Source organism: Pelodiscus sinensis, chromosome 1, assembly GCF_052426305.1.
Source record: "Pelodiscus sinensis isolate ZL-2025 chromosome 1, ASM5242630v1, whole genome shotgun sequence".
Taxonomy (NCBI): Eukaryota; Metazoa; Chordata; order Testudines; family Trionychidae; genus Pelodiscus; species Pelodiscus sinensis.
In genome coordinates, this window is record NC_143052.1 from 124,946,635 (window position 1) to 124,961,347 (window position 14,713).

The 14,713-nt window shown below is 42.5% G+C and overlaps 1 protein-coding gene across 5 annotated transcripts in view; it reads right to left on the reverse strand.

The window, feature by feature from the left end:
• The window catches only part of PHF21B (PHD finger protein 21B), a 235,638-nt gene that overhangs the window by 70,879 nt on the left and 150,046 nt on the right, over nt 1-14,713 (reverse strand). The gene's annotated exons all lie outside the window — the stretch shown is intronic.

A 14,713-nucleotide genomic window follows, 5' to 3' on the forward strand; every position in this document is an offset into this window, starting at 1 on the left:
CTAAGATCTACTCCTGCTTCCTGTCGCAAATAAGACACCTAAAGCTATTTTTTAAAAATGTTTTTGTCTGTTATATGTTCAATATTGGCGACAACAGTTTTACAGAATGGATTTTTAATGTGGTAGTGACAGGGGAACAGATTGCTATGGCAACAGCAAAGATGAAAATTCTTAACCTGAATGGATATTCACTGAAGTAATTGCAGGTTTTTTACCCATTCTGCATTCATTTTACAACCTGAATACAGCATTCAACCTTGAGCTTGCTTTATATAAATGACAAGTACTAAATGCAACCTTTGAGTTCATTTGACTTAAAATTTGCTACACCTGACTTCAATGATCACCCATTGTTTCTAAGCTTGCTACTACACTCTGTTACCATACACATTTGAATAGCAATTATTTTTTCATACGCTCGAACAGCAAAAACAACATATTTAAGTACTCTATGTGGCATACACACAAATATCTTTAATTTTCCTTCTAGCAAACATAAAGATATTTACTGTATATTTAATATGTGGACTGTAGTTTGACTGGGACTTCACAGAAATTTAAGAAACTCTGGCCCAATTTTTCTAGAAGCCTAGCCGTAATTCCTATTTCCCCCTTTTTGTTTTATCTCATATCAGTATTTTGGTAGGTCTTGCTCTTTCAAAAATTTAATTCAGTGTTCAACATATCTTTATATTTGTTTTGATACACGTGTTTACTCAGAGGCATAATAATTTCTGTTGCATCATAGGCACTGGAACAGGGGGGTCCCACCACACTCCCTGGCTTAATGTAATAATAACAACCCACATACATTCTTTCCACCTTCAGCACCCCCTCTTTAGATAAATTGTTCCAGTACCACCACCCTATTGCATTATTCTGTAGTCTGAAAATTTAAAAGAAAATAAAGGAAAAGCTCTTGGGATTTCATGGGTCACATAAAAGAGATACAGATGGGAACAAAATGTGTCAAAAAAGTCCCCTAACATGCAAAAGGGGGCAATATTGGTTCTCTTGAATGCTTACACTTCTCTAGACACTATAGACATCCAACCATTATACCAACTCTGTGGAGTCAGGGCTCTTGAAGCTATGGGAGGAGATATGTAGCTCTTAGTTCCTGGTGGTAGTGAGATCAGCAATAATTCCTTACCTTCACCTACCTTCTCAGACATGGAATGTGAAATTTAGGGCACAGGCTAAATGCAATGGGAGGGTGGAGGAGTGTTAGGCAATGGCAGCAAAACTCAGAAGGGTGGAAATCAAGAGAAGAGCATGAAGGTCTTAGACCCTCATGAGGCATTACTGGCATCTATAAAGCTGTCTTCTGCCTTCCTCCTGGATCCTCAGGATTTGCAAACCACATTAGGCAGAAATTCACAGAACTCTCCTCAGCTTTAGCCTTCCCTAAGCTTTTCCCTAAGAATGTAGCATGTGGGGCCAAAATTATATAAAGCATTCTGGCAAAGGAGAGATGCTGAGAAAGGCTCATATGCTTCCTGAGCTTCAAAATTACAAAAGATGCATTTTATTCCAGGAGAACATGATTACACCACATCTGTACTAAACCACTGCACCCCTTTGGCCTATTAAAATGTAGCTGTCCATCTTTAGTCCTTCTTTAAGGGGTGGGACTAATGCTATTAAAGAGAAGGAGCCAACTCTTTGCTCAGAGGTATAACTCAGGACCCCAGCTACTAAAGAAAGTCACATTTGGCTATACTGAAACACATTAGACTGCACATATTTGGTCTGCAATTTGAAGAGTTGCACAGAAATCAAATTAAATTATCTTAAATCTTCACTTCCTGAGCAAATGAATGCAGTCTCACTGAGTTCCATGTACAACTCGCAGCAGCTGTGATCACACCTTGCTCAGCTGATTCCTAAGAGAATTGCTGTTTAACTACTAAACTGTTCCAGTTCTTTTTTTTTTAAATGAATAATGGCATCAGATTTTGAAGCAACTATTTTGAAAGAGGAAACACACATATATAGTAGGTATAGTGGACCTGATTTTGCCCAATAATCCATCTCTAGAACAGACTTACCCCTATATAGAAAGCACACAGCATCCCTGCATTCCTCTCCCTCCTGGCTGGTGCACGATAGGGATGTGAAGGACTAGATGACTAGTCAAATATCCAATAAGCAAATGCTTATCTGATAGTCGATAGGATAGTCATCTAGTTGCTCCCCCCCCTTGCTGCCTCATAGGAATGGGGACATGGACTTCAGACCCTCTGCCCTCCCTAAACAGTACCCTTGCCCCCTGAATTGCCCCACACATCCCTAATTTTCCTGCACTCCCATACACCCCAGTCCCTTTGCCCTGAGTAGGGATGTGGGGGTATGTCTACACTACAATGTTAGTTCGAACTAGGAATCGAACTAGCAGAGCGCTTAGTTCGAACTAGGAAAACCTCATTTTACGAGGATTAAGCCTAGTTCGAACTTACTAGTTCGAATTAAGGGGTGTGTAGCCCCTTAATTCGAACTAGTGGGAGGCTAGCCCTCCCCAGGTTTCCCTGGTGGCCACTCTGGCCAACACCAGGGAAACTCTATGCCCCCCACCCGGCCCCGGAACCCTTAAAGGGGCACGGGCTGGCTACGGTGCCCGTGCCAGGTGCAAGCCTGCCAGCACCCAGCCAGCAGACCCTGCACCTGGCACGGCACAGAGCCACCCACCCGATGTCCCCCAGCCCACCCCCTCTTCCCGGGACCAGGCTGGCAGCTCCCGGGAGCTTGCCCTGGACCGCAAGAGGCGGGCACCTTCCTGGGCTAGTGCGGACATCGTGGACCTCGTCCACGATCTCCGCACTAGGCACAGGAAAGTGGCCGTCTAGGGCAGGAGAGCTGCCAGCCTGGCTACCCAGGAGCAGGTATGCTTGAAAATCAAGGGGGTCCACTGAGACCCCTGACCCTGAGCCCTGAGCTTACAATGGCCGTCCTGGGTCAGACCAAAGGTCCATCTAGCCCAGTAGCCTGTCTGCCGACAGCGGCCAACCCTAGGGACCCTGGAGGGGATGGACCGAAGACAGTGACCAAGCCATTTGTCTCGTGCCATCCCTCTCCAGCCTTCCACAAACTTTGGGCAGGGACACCACTCCTACCCCCTGGCTAATAGCACTCCATGGACCCAACCTCCATGACTTGATCTCACTTCCCTTTAAACTCTGTTCTAGTTCCAGCCTTCACAGCCTCCTGCAGCAAGGAGTTCCACAGGTTAACTATTTGCTTTGTGAACAACAACTTTCTCTTACTAGTTTCAAGCCTGCTACCCATTCCTTTCCTTTGGTGTCCTCTAGTCCTTCTTTATGGGAACTCATGAAGAACTTTTCTGAATGCACCCTCTCCACCCAACTCCTGCTTTTGGAGACCTCTATCCTGTCCCCGCTCCGTCTCCTCTTTTCTAAGCTGAACAGTCCCAGTCTCTTTAGCCTCTCTTCATATGGGACGTGTTCCCAACCCCTGATCATGTTAGTTGCCCTCCCCTCTCCCAGCCTTTCTCTTCCCCTCTCCCACCTCCTTTTCCCAGTCTCCCCCAGTTTAGTTCAATAAAGACAGAGTCAATGTTGGAAGAAACGTTATCTTTATTTTGTACATCAATAAGAAGGGGGGCTAGGGAAGGGTAAGTGGAAGGAGGTGAGGGAGGAATGGGGTATGAGCCCCCGATGGGGAGGACTGGGCTGGCTCTGCGGGCTTCTGGGGGTGGAAGCTCTCCTGCAGCCCCCCGATTGCCCCCTCTCCCCAGATGGCAGCCTGCGGCAAGTGCAGCCGGGCTGATGGCCGAGTGCTGTGATGTGCCCAGTGTGGGTACTCCGGGCAATCCAAGCCAGGACTGCTTTGCAAGCGGGGCACCCCTGAGAACTGTCTGTCCGGGGTGGGGGTCGGGACCCTTTAAGCGCAGCCCTCGGCTAGCCTGAGACAGCATCTCCACGCTCTAAGTCCTCCTCTGATGCCCTGCCGGCACTGCTTCCGGCCATCCTTAAGCCCTGTTCAAGGTCCACTCAATGTGGACTTGCTAGTTCGAATTAGCAAAACGCTAATTTGAACTAGTTTTTAGTTCTAGATGCGTTAGTTCGAATTAGCTTAGTTCGAATTAACTAATTCGAACTAAGTTAGTTCAAACTAGTGCTGTAGTGTAGACATACCCTGAGGGACTAGTCAACTAATCACTTCCCCTCTCCTTGCTGCCTCCAGATAGAGGCAGCAAGGGTGGGGAGAAGAAATGGGGGTACTTCAAAAGCAGCAATGCCACATGGAGCCCAGGATCAGCTGGGGACTCCACAGCTGACCCCAGGCTCTGTGCAGTACTGTCACGTTGAAATGCCGCAGGGAGCTCAGCATCTTCACAGCATTTCAAAACAGCAGTGCCACGTGAAGCCCGGGGTCAGCAAGTCCCTACTGCTGAACAGACAACTTCAAAGGCAGAGCCACCCTATCAACTAATCAAATAGTCAATACCCAGTACTTAACATGCTTAGCCCTTAGCCCCTCCTCATATCCCTCAATCCTGACTCCTGCACCCTGAACACGCTAACCCTAACTTCTGTAGCCCCACATCACCACTCCCTGCCCTGAGCTCCCCACACTCACACATACCCCAACATCCTGCCCTGAAACCCTCCCCCCACACACACACACTGCTCCTTACACTTTCTTTCAAGGTATTGACATATCATATCTCCTAAACCTCCTGCCCTGATGGCCCCAGGAGGTACTACAACCGTACCTGTAAGAAATTTAAGTTACTTTCCCCCCTGGAATGCATAGCCCTTTCCAAATAATGTAATCTACACATACCTCAATGTGAGACAGGGTCAAAATACAGCTATAATTAGATTGCTAAATCTTACTAAATAGAGTGTTTTGTCTAATAATACTGATAAGTAATCGTATACTCCAATTTGAAAATGTATACCATCCAGCAGTCAGGATGGAAAGGCATAAAAGTGGCTTAAAGTTACATGTGCACCTCCATGCTTTGGATTTTCATTAGACATTTCCCAACCATGTTGGAGATTGGTGACAAACACAGGAATTTTGGGATGGAGCAATGGGAAATAGCCTGAACTATATGCTATGCATGCAGATGTGAAAAACATGAAAATTACCAAAGTTTAGGAAACACAGAAATCAAGTTTCCCAAAGCAAAGTAAACTTGGTAAAGCAACGCATTCTCTATGCTTCAAAGTAAAATATAGTCTTTACCAAGTGTTCAGTAATAAACTACTCAGCTAACAACAACATAAAGCAACAGGAAGGACTGCTTTTGTACCAGTTGGCTGAATAACATTACTGTTGAATTCTTAACTTTTGTATTTACAATCTCTGATTGTCCAACAACACTAACGTAATATAACTGAGTGTACTTTCTTTTTTTTTAAATTAAATTAATTACTGCAGAGCTAGTTATCTTGAAAAGATTACAAGTTCTGCAGTATTTAACTCCAGACCTACTTAACTGAATGAGAGCTCAGTAAAAATGGGGCTCCATGATTGTAGAGGTTTGTACAGGGAATAAGCATGCATCAGCACAAAATAAAATTCTTTTCAGTGATATAAGCACATAAAATGGGAATACTGGAATCTCGGTTTCCCACAAAGGGACAAAACAAAGAAATCCTCTAATAAAGAAAAAAAAGTAAGTCTCTCCTACTTCCTAAGCTATTGCATGTATTTTAGACAATTAGCAGAACAACCCAAACAAAACATAAAATCTACTGCAGACTCCTCTATGTCAGCTCCCAGATCCAGCATTTAACTGCAACAGTTATAATAAGAGAAACATTAAAAGTCCAAAATGCAGCAGCATCACTTCTCTCTGCTACTTGGGCAAGGTCAGCTTTAATGATTCCTAGTTGGCAGGTTAAGTAGGCCCACCTGCCAAAACAAACTCATTTGTTTAACTCCTGCTGGTTCTAGATAAAACCCTACTACAGTAAAGGCAGCTGTATTAGGATATCCTCCCAGGAACTAGCAGTGGGGCATTCTCAGCACAGAAGGATTCCTTCCCTGAATGCTAAAGGGCTAATGAATCCTGTCAAGTGGGGATACAAGGAAAACCATTTTGCAACCTTAATTATAGTAGTTGCTACTCAGTCACCACTGTAGCAAATAATTTTGGTCACATTTTATATTAAAGGCTTGTATTTATAAATAGTTTATAAAGGCTTAATAAATAATGAATGTTTCAATAAATCGTTAATCAACTAGTAGAATCTAATAGGTCAACAAGTGGCTTAGAACTCTATTGGCATGCTTATATCCTCCTCTACCACATATTAATGTCTGTATCATGCTTATAACATTATAAGCATTTATTACTACATAGTAACTTCTAAAGTATTTATAAATGTATACCTAATATAAAATGCAATTATAATTTGTGCATTTCTGGTGGTCCAATTTCATAATCAACACAAAGATCTCATCACACGTCCCTCAATCAAGATAAATTTTCATTCATTTCAAAGGAAAGTTTTCCTTGCGTAATGAGGCCTGGGTTAGACTTTGCAGTTGCTCTGGGTTTTACATAAAATCTAGTTTTATTCCACACTAGCCACCTCCAGATCTCCAGGACTGACTCCCCCAACCCCCGGTGCTGGCACAGCTGCGCTCACAGCCAGCCCTCTCCTGCCTTGCACAGGAGCTGACCTGCTGCACCCAGCTCAGCGTGTGCCCCTCCCTCCAGCTGCTCTTCACCCGCAAGCTGGAGGACCTGGCCATGGTGAAGGTTAGACAACATGTGTCAAATGCAAGATCAGTGGTACCCCCATGTGCCATGCCCACCATCACCTGGACTCGTTTTAGTAGCTGTCCCTCACTCCTCTGCCCCCTTTGACTTCCCACTCCCGACCCATGCCACTTCCTGCAGCTTCCCGTGGCTGCAAACGGAGAAACGGAGCCAACAGGAGCCACAGAACTCCATGGTCTGTGCCAGTAAATAAACAAACTGGTGCAGCCAGTTAACAGGTTTCTCAAAGTAGTTTCGCTTTATGGTCAAGGGACATATCATCCCTTTGACTTTTACTCAGAAAAATGGATGACAGGGCATGGTTCAGGATTTTCAATTAATTCCACCTGTAAAACTGAAAATTCTATATATTTTAATTTCTTGCAATTTAAGTAAAAACAAACATTTGAAAATGAGAAGATAAGATTGAGAAAATATTTTAAATTTTTTTTTGTAATGTAACATTTTCTAATTACAGATACAGCCAAGTTAACCTGTTTACAGTCAGATGGAAAGTGAAAGCAAAAGAATTAGTGATTTGATTACATAGTCCATGACCAAATTCTACTATAAAGAACATTGGTGTAAATGTAGAATAACTCTTTGTCAACAGAGTTATGCCAGATGTACACACGGCAAGTAGTGGGATTTGTCCTATCATGTGTAGGTAGTGAAAAAAAATATTCACATGGAATTCATTAATGTAAATTGTAAAAGAAAACAGCAAATTAAAAAACAGGATGATTCAAATCTACGTAATAATTTGTTAAGTCAGAAATCATTCTTGGACTCAGGCCAGATCATCCAGGATTTGATCTTCTCTCTCTCAAGCCTCGAGAACAAAGCATAAACATTTTGAACCATTATATCACCTACTTTGTCTTTAAAGCCCACATTTACAATGCAGATAAAGCAAAACACTAGAGCTTCCCATCTGTTCCTGGTTATTTTTGTGGGTAGTTTTTTAAACCATACCAACAAATGTAGTTTCTGACTTCCTGCCAATGGCTAGCATAAAAAATTAAAAATTATGCAGTGTGATGGAACACAGATTATTTAAACTTTTGACATTGCTTGTATTTTGAAAAGAGGGTTCCAAGAGTCAGTAAATGCAATAATGTTACATTATGAATTAGACTCTGTTAGGTCAGAGTAGTGGGATTCTACTCGGGCAATCTCTAATTGATTACAGCCCACGGTCTTCTAAAACCTTTCCCTCCAGTATCCCTGCCAAACTTCTACAGTCTGTTCATCTCTATTATGTTAGAATAGCTGTCTTTTTAAATGCTTCTTTCCTTTTTGACTAATGAATGTATTGATTCTTTAACGAGAAATGCAGATCACATTAGATTAAGTGGGTTTTTTAAACAAAATTAAAAAACAGTATTGAGTGCAGGTAAAGAGAATTTAAATCACCACTGTCACATTTCATAAAATTTTAGAAAATAAAACAGTAAACTTTAGAAAATAAATGTTACCTGAATTTTATCAACTATTATGTACTCTTTGGCATCAACTTTTCAATCACTGCTAGCTCAGGGAGTGTGCATTTAAAAAGAAAGCTGTCTCAGTATAGCCAATCTCCTCTTGCTGCTTGATTCAATAAGCAATGCAACAATCTCTGTGGATGCAAATTTTCATGATGATACAGACGCTGGGTCATGGATTTATTTAATGAAGCTAAACACAATAAACAGGCTACGTAAAAAGAAGCTGCAGAAAAAGTTGTTTAATAAGAATCTTGCTGAGAAACAGAATTGTTATCACTAATTTAATGTCTTTTATAAAATACATTGGTATGTTTGAGTGTCTTAAGGTCTATGAATCCTAAGATAAAGGAGGATTCAAAATTTGAATACAGACCTAGATTCTTGCCTTCAAAAACAACATTTGACCAAAGAATGAAAAGGACCATTTTATTATGTATGAACTTCAAGGACACAGGCCCAGACCTTTAGGCTGTGTCTAAACTACATCCCTTTTTCGATAAAGGGATGTAGATTAGGCCCGTCGATATTGCAAATGAAGCCGGGAACAGCCCCCTTCACAAAACCCCACTGCCCTTTAAACTTAGTAAGAGCCACGTGGCTTCTTAGATTTAAAGACTAGAGCCAGCACTCTGCATAAAGGGCAGAGTGGCAGCTAGACTGGGAATCAACTGATTCTCAGCTCCAGCTCCTGCTATGCTGCTGCTCTGTGTTTTAAACCTAGTAAGAGCCACGCAGGTCTTCTTAGATTTAAAAGGCAGAGCTGTGCTTGAAATCAGCTGATCCCATTTTGCGTAGAGAGCTGGCTCTGCCCTTTAAATGTTAGAAGCCGCATGTATCTTACTCAATTTAAAAGGCAGAGCCAGTGCTCTGTACAAACGCTTGGAGTGACAGGTGGGTGTGGCTAAAGGGGGTTGGAGATGTGACTAATATGTCCCTATTTTTGGTTCAGAAAATATGGCCGCCGTAGATATGGCTCTTCTGGAGCCCCAAGTGAGCCCCCACTGGTTTCCCCGCATCAGGGAGCCAGCACTGGCGCTACAGCCTTACAACCCCTACAACACTGGAATGCAAGAACATGCTTCCTGAGAGGGGGAGCAGCTGGAAAAAAAACCCAAGCTTCCATGCCGGAACCCGCATATGGGGAACAAAATGGCTCAGTGCGCCGCTCTATTCCTTCCCCTGGTGTGCGGGGAAACCAGGAACCAAAAATGGCTCCGTGCATGCTGCCATTTTCTTTCCCTGGAAAACACTTCCTGCATTCTTCCCCTGTGAATCCTGCCTGGCAAATGAGATCAGCAGAAGACTGCATTACACGCGGTTCAAAAGCAAGTAAGTGCCCCCCCCAGCTTCATGCCCAGACCCCGCACTGCCCCTCACTCATCCCCCCCAGCCAGACAGCCTGCCCCCAGCCCACTCCTGCCAACCTCCCGGCAGCCAGACACCATATTCCAAGCCTGCTCCCTGCACCTTATCTCCCAACAAGATCTCACACCCTCACCCCCTCCTATATCCAACCTCCTCCCCCAGACCTGTACCCCCCATACCTATCCAAGTCACTGACAGCCCTGTCCTGCACACTTAACTCCTTATTTTTGGCTCCACCCAAAGCCTAGGGGTACCCACAAAATCCTCTAACCCTGGAACCCCAGAAAAGTAAATCTAGCCTGAGGTCTTGAACCTCAGTCTTCCCTGTTCCTCCCCCTCCCCCCCCCCCCCCACCATGGGGCTGGAGCACCAGGGGAGTGAGGTGTTTCAGTTGGGGGCCACATCAAGTGAGGGTCAGAGTTTTTCGGAGGGGTGGGTTTTTTTGGCTTCTCACTTACGTGGTTCCCAAGTGATTTTTCTGTGCGTCAGTGGCCCCAACTCAAAAAAGGTTCCCCACTTCTGCCATAAATAAAGACAATGTTCAAACCTTTTGTGTTGGACATAACATTTTACTTGATTTTAAAATGAAGCTGGCGAACAAGCCTCCAATTGGGGCCCAGCCCCCCTTTGGTCGCAGCATCATAACACTCCTGCACCCTCCCACACATACCAATTCTGAGCCCATCATACACCTGAACCCCCTGCCCTGAGCCCCTCATACCTCCACATCCCTAGAGTCCTGCACCTCCACATCCCCAATATCATGCCATAACACTCCTGCACCCTCCACACACCCCAACCTTGTGCCCTGAGTTCATCATACACCCAAATCCCCTGCCCTGAGCACCTCATACAACCCAACCCAGACTCCTGCATGCCCACATCCCGAGCTCCTTGCCATAAGATTGACAGAACACAGTCTTTAGGTATGCATGAAGCTGGATTTGACCAGTTATGATGTAAACTTCAAAGAAATGTGCAAAATGATGCAGCAGCAAAAATCCCATTAAATATAGTCTGTGAGTACAGTGTTTCAGTTATGCTATTATTAATCATGATGTCAATTATGAATAATATTAAGTTGTATATTTCAGTCTTGCAAATGGGCATTCTTATACGGCTCTTTGTTGACCACTTGTTGTGAATTTTGATGTAGTTTGGCTCTTTGGTTTGAAAAAGTTGCTGACCTCTGCTATAAAGGAAAGTCAATAATTTTTTCAAGTGCTCGTTTATTTTAGGTTGATCTTGTCGTTCATCTATGTTTAATTAGTTTCAACAACAACATATAAACAATCCCCAAAATAATAATCAAGTGTTTGATTCTCCACTTGCCAGAAATAAATGGCTCCCATTGGTGTCAATGGCATTTACTCCTTTCTGTTGGGTGAAACAATTGGGTCCCAAATCTTCCCTTTAGGCAAGATTTTCTCATAAATGGCTCTAAATCAGAATAACCTAAGAGACAAAGGCTGCAGCACAGCAAAGCCCTTAAGCATTCCTTTAATTTTATGCACATGATTAATCACAGTGAAATCAGCAGAACCACTCACATACTTAAAGTTAAACACGTGATTAAGTGCTTTGCTGGATCACAGCCTATCTTCCTGATCCCACTCCAACTGAAGTTAGTGCTAAAACTCTCACTGATTTCAATGAGAAATTCCGCAGTCCTTCTTCAAGCATAATTTCCATTGACATCAATGGGACCTAGGAGTTATGCTCAATTAAGAACTGTACAATATGGCTTCATTTACTGAATACTGAAGCCTGTTTGAAAGGAGTTTAAGAAGAATTTGTATTTGCCTTAAATTGCAAGATACCTCACCCATATTTAAAGGGGGAATTTCAATTTTCTTAAATATTAATTAAAGCATGGTGAATTCACCTCCATCCAAAAGAGCCAGTGTAAGCCTTCACATGTTCAGGGCTTGAGTGCGATTTAAATAGTACATAAGCCAGGGGTGGACAAAAGGGACTCGGTGGACCAGATCTGGCCTGTCAACTGAGTTTATCCAGCCTGCAGACACCCTGCCTCTCCCTCTTCCCCAGGCCAATCAGGGCCTGGGGATGGGGGAGCGTGCAAAATCTCCTCCCCCACCAGCGGCACATGGCGCTTAGAGTCAACCACCAGGGTTGACTCTAAGCGCCATGTGCCCCTTGCATGGCGGGGGCAGGGAGAGAAGGACTTTGCACGCTCTCCCCACCCCCAGGCCAATCAGAACCTGGGGATGGGGGAGTGTGTGAAGTCTCCTCCCCTGCCAGCGGCACACAGTGCTTAGAGTCAACATCCAGGATTGACTCTAAGCACTGGGCACCGCAGGGGCAGAGGCAAGGTGGGAGGAGACTTTGCACACTTCTCCCTGCCCTTAGGCCCTGATTGGGTCAGAGAAGAAATACAGGAATCAGCTCTACCTTCCCACAACACTGCACTGTGGGATGCTTAACCACATTGCTCTGCTTTTATCTGTCAACAGGGTGCTAGTAATGTGTGACCATGAAATGTCTATTATGGGAGACAGAACAACTGGTTTGGTTGGTTTTATTTTTGGTCCCTCTTGCATGTCGATAGCACTTTTGTCGCCCAACCTTCCCGTGTAGACATACTTGCTTACCAACACTGTCTTTTGTTTTTGCTTACCAACACTCTTTCCTTTTCAGACACAAATGAAACACATTTGACTAGGTCATTACTTTGTTTAAAGGATGGAAGAATTAGGGTGGTTAGATTTTATATCAGTTGAGTCTCTACAGCTCACATTTGCCAGCAAAGCAGAAATCTTACATCACAAAACACACTGAAAATAAGTCATATGTAATCCCTCTTCCTCAAGAAATATCTTATAGAGAATAAATAGAAACAATAAATTGAAAAATATATTATTAAACAGCAAGTAAGCAATGAAAATAATCCTTATACAGACACCAATACAATCCTAGTGGATGAATATATTCAATGGGTTAGATCTTCAGGTGATGTAAACTGTAGAACTCTGCTATAATCAATGGAATTTTGGTGATTTTCATTAAATGGGGATCCAGCTCCAGTATGCACGGGCCTACGTGTGTTTGTTCACTCACAAGCTCTGTATCTGTATAGACATATATTTTCTCTCTCACACACATTTTAATTGGTTATTATGTAGCAATTTAAATTGAGTTTATAAAATGGCTATGATATAAAGAAAAAATAACTAAACTAACATCAATAAGTGCTAATAAATATTAATATAACATCACCACCACTTTTATTGCAATGTGAAACCAGTTTATTATACACAGATGAAATCAAATTGCTGCCTTTATTACTGTCAGGAATGACTTCTAAGATATTTCCATAAACTACTTGAGTATTCATCAGCACTGTGTATTTACAACATACAGTCTCTCTCTCTCTCTCTCTGTGCTATTTTTATATAAAATAATTTAAGAGCAGTATTTTCTGGCATAGTTTTCAAATTAATTTAAATAGATACTCAGATATACACTTAGAGCTTAGTACTTTACAACCATACCCATTTCCAAGGCTTTAAATAGCAAAGCCATTCTAAGAGCCACAGGAAATTTTATCATGTTTGTGTTTTCAATATGAACATTGGCATCCGGAAAGTTGATGAATAAGGAGTCTGCAGTCCAATAATATATGCCTGGAGTCAAGCATTCAAGTTCACATGAATCATTTAACTGCCCCACAACCTCCAATGATAATAAAAAATCCACCTTTTGACAATAAAGAGAAGTAAGACAGTTGGCTGTATTCCAAAGCCTTTCATTTCCTAAAGTGGTGCCTTTATTAAAGTAATAGTGCATGTAGGATAAGTGGATGTTTTTATGTATCCTGTAATTTAGAAAACCTAAGAGATTATTTTTTCCCTGATCATCATGCATTATTACAAACTGCACTTCAACCAACAGCAACACAGTTCTCAAATATTCTAGCTATCTTCTTCTACTCTTTCACCACAGTTTTAAACAGAACTAACTTGAATATTCTGAGATTTTTAAGAATGCTTGTCTAGAATTTACAGGAGGAATAGACAGCTTCCAATTACAATGAAACAGCTATAGTTTATTACCATTTTAGAGCGTTTTTTAGTTTTCAAAAGTAAATCAAAGTCCATTGTGAGGGTTATCAAAACAATAACGAGCTATAAAAAAGCATTTGAGCAAAGGACTGTTAACTTTGTTTATGTGGGTGATCTTTTATATATAAATAACCAATACCATACAACTTCCCAGAAAGAACACACCTAAGAGAATTTGCCTATTTTTCCCTACATTTTATTACTCAAGGGCTACGTCTACACTGGCCCCTAAAAACGGAAAAGCGATGCAAATCAGGTAAGTCAGGATAGGGAAATCCGCGGGGGATTTAAATATCCCCCGCAGATTTAAATAAACATGTCCGCCGCTTTTTTTCCGGCTTGGGGAAAAGCCGGAAAAAAAGTGTCAAGTCTGGCGCGATCCTCCGGAATAAAGCCCTTTTCTGGAGGAGCTCTTATTCCTACCTGAGGATCTCTTATTCCTACCAGTCTAGACGCTTTTTTTCCGGCTTTTCCCCAAGCCGGAAAAAAAGCGGCGGACATGTTTATTTAAATCTGCGGGGGATATTTAAATCCCCCGCGGATTTCCCTATCCTGACTTACCTGATTTGCATCGCTTTTCCGTTTTTAGGGGCCAGTGTAGACGTAGCCAAGTTGTTTGTAAATTAAAACTACTCTCTCTGGTTACAACCTGAGTCCAATCCTGCATGCCCTGTGCACTAAAAGTCCCACTGACTTCACTGGAAATTGTGGCTGTGTACAGAATCCAGCATTGGGCTTAATCAGTCTTTATTCAGTCCTTGACAACAATGAGAGTTTTATTTTAATAAAGACTGTAGAATGTGGTCCTCCAAGGGCTATGCAAATGCATCACTGACCTCACAACTGCAGGCAGGGAAAAGTATAAGCCCATACACCACAGAGATATTGACAAGGTAGAACATTTACAAAGAGGAAGCAAAAGTGATTATTATGAATCTGACATCTGAATGTCCTATCAATAGCAACTAACATTGCTAATTGGTTTAATTAACTTGAAAGATATAATTTCACGTTACATAGTAAAAATACATATTTTA